This window comes from Triticum aestivum, chromosome 7D (genome assembly GCF_018294505.1).
Source record: "Triticum aestivum cultivar Chinese Spring chromosome 7D, IWGSC CS RefSeq v2.1, whole genome shotgun sequence".
Lineage (NCBI taxonomy): Eukaryota > Viridiplantae > Streptophyta > Magnoliopsida > Poales > Poaceae > Triticum > Triticum aestivum.
In genome coordinates this window covers 198,290,753-198,293,540 of record NC_057814.1, presented here as the reverse complement: position 1 = coordinate 198,293,540, position 2,788 = coordinate 198,290,753, and positions in this window count along the sequence as shown.

Here is a 2,788-nt window from a genome sequence, read left to right as displayed (position 1 = left end):
GCCTTTTATTTATGTATGAATGACGAGCGTCATATCCATGAATGTATTATTACATTTTGAATTCCTGTCCGGCACCGGGTCCGACTAGTCGGCCCGGAGACTGGCCGCCTTGAGCTATATTCAAAGTTCTTCCCGAAGTCAGCAAAGTAGTGCGCCGGCCCCCAAGTCCTCTCTTGTTGAAAGTCGCAGCTCAAAGAACCGACTGTCCGACTAGCAAGAGAGAAGACAGAAAGGACGCCCACACGAAAAACGGCTAAGGAACAACTAACCTATATAGCAAAGAGACGGCCTCTAAATATGCCTGCCGGCTGTCAAAACAGCCGGCTGGCCGGCTTCCTAAAAAACTTAGCTTAAGTCTGGCAAAGCTAAAAGTACTTCCCCCTCCCCAATCGGCCAGGCACTCCCCGGCCACAGATTGCAGAGCAACTGTTTGACTGGGGAGGCGGCAACCAAGGGAGGGCGGCAAAGGAAAAAAGCAGAAGGACAAAAAGCGAAAGTACAAGGAAAGACCGATTGCATAACTTATATACATAAAGCCGCCCGCAGGCTGGCAACAGACTTGAGTTTGAATACACCCAGTGGGTGGAATTGTGCAGACTTAACCAAACATTGTTCAAAAGTAACAAGACAGGAAAACAAAAGAAAGAAGACTAAGGCGCGACAGGAAGGCCGAGCTGGTCGGTGAAGGCGGCCTCGCCGGCTGAAGGAGTGGCCGCCTAGCTGGTCTCGGCTTGACCACCTCCCGTGGCAGGAGACGCACCCGCACGCGACGTAGTGCTGGAGGCGCGGTCAGGCTGGCCGGCTACTCCGCCAGCCGGCTCGGCGTCTTCACCCTCCTCCTCCTCCTCTTCGCCCTCGTCGCTGGAGTCGATCTCCTCCGCCGAGTCCTCGCCGTACGCCGGGTCCAGCCCGAACCAATCTTCCGGCTGGGCGACTCCATTGTCGTCCACCTTCCATGCCTCGAAGCGGCCGACTGCCACCTCCAGCCAGTCGGTGGTCCGACTGGGGGTGCGAGGGACCACTTGGCCGGGCCAGAGGGCGGCCAAGACCTGCGATCCCGCGTGCTGAAGCCGGCGGAGCAGCCTGTGAGCCGGCTGGATGCGAGCCTGGATCGCCAGGAGCTGTTCCTCCAACGAGCGGCCGGCGGTGGGCGAGATTTCGAAGCCGGCTTGCCTTTTCGCCTGGCGACGGGCTTCGATGGCCTGGTTGGCGGCAGTTGAATAGCCAGGGAAGTACTCTGCGCGAAGAAGAAAAGAAAAGAAGAACACCAAAATCAGAAAAGCAAGTCAAAGTAGCAGATGGCAAGAAAGGATGAAGGGGTAGACGACTTACCGTCAACCAGATCCTCAATCTGACCATAGCCGGAGACCAGAGTCTGCCTGGCCTCTGCCCAGCCGGCCGCCTCCGTCTCGAACTCGGCCTGGAGGGTAGCTTCGCGATCCTGCGCAGCCTTCAGCGCCGCCTTGTGGCCTTCCTCCTGGTCGGCCAGCTTCTTGACCAGGCGGTCGCGCTCCTACGCCAAGGCGGCGAGCTCCGCGTCCTTGGCACGAAGAGCAGTCTGGGACTCCCCCAGCTGTGCCCTCAGACCGGCGTTGGCCGCTACAGAGATAGAAGAAGAAGAAGAACAATGAGAAATCATCAAGGAAGATCCGAGCCGACTGCTCAGCAGTCGGCCCGAATCTCGGGGACTACACCCAGTGGGTGCGCTGACGCGCCCCCACATGAGATAAAGATCAAGTCACATACCTCGGCTCTCAGTAAGATCGGCGGTCTTCTGGGTTAGCTCCCGAGCCTGGGAGTTGAAGGCGGCCGCTCGGAGGTTGTGGTAGTCCTGCAAGACGGACAGAAGACCGAAGTGAGAACAAAAGCAGCAAAGACAAAATCTCCAAGAAGTTCCAAGCCGCCTGCTCAGCAGCCGACTCGGAACTCGGGGACTACACCCAGTGGGTGCGCTGACGCGCCCCCACGAGAGAAATCAAGATCAAGAAGAGAAATCAAGATCAAGAAAGAACAAGATAGGAATGCTAACCCGGATGGTTGCCCGCGTTGCGAGGAATTCGTCGGTGAACTGCCTCAGCGCCGCGGCTTGGCTTTGGAGCCGGGTCCGGACGTCTTGTGCAGCGACGTTCACCACGGCTGTTCCTCCGCCTGGCGTCCACCCCGAGGTAGCGCTGGCCGCCTCCGCGTCTCGGGCCGACGAGCTGGAGCCCACGGCCGGCTGTGGCTCCGACGCAGCCTTCTGCGGCTCCGACGCGGCCTTCCCTGCACGCCGGCTTGGCGGAACCCGGACCGCCACCTCAGCTCCCGCGGCCGGCTCGCCCTCCGCCGACTATGCGGGCGCAGGCTCAGGCTGGCCGCCTTGGGCCGCCCTAGTCGGAGGAGTCGGCCCCGGCGCCTCCCCCAAGATGATGACGTCGTCGCCGCTTCCTCCCAGCCCCGGCTGGGAACCGCTGGCTCCCCCTGGCGAGGGATCCACGTCCCCGGGCGCCATGGTGCGCAGGGGGGTGACCATCAAAGCCTCCCCTGCCACCGCCTCGGCCTCGGCCTCTGCCTGGGCCTTGGCTGCGGCCTCGGCGAGCGCTTTCGCCGCCTCCTCCTCCCGAGCTGCCTGGGCGGCGGCTGCCCTCCGTGCCTCCGCCTCCCGCGCTTCCTGCTCCTCCCACACCTCCCGCACGTTCCTTTCCGTCGCCTCCAGGAGGGCGGTGCGGGGATCTACGCGGCGGGTGGTGCTCCGAGAGCCCCCTGGCGACTCGACGACGGAGCCGGCAGCCGCCCGCTCAAGTGACAG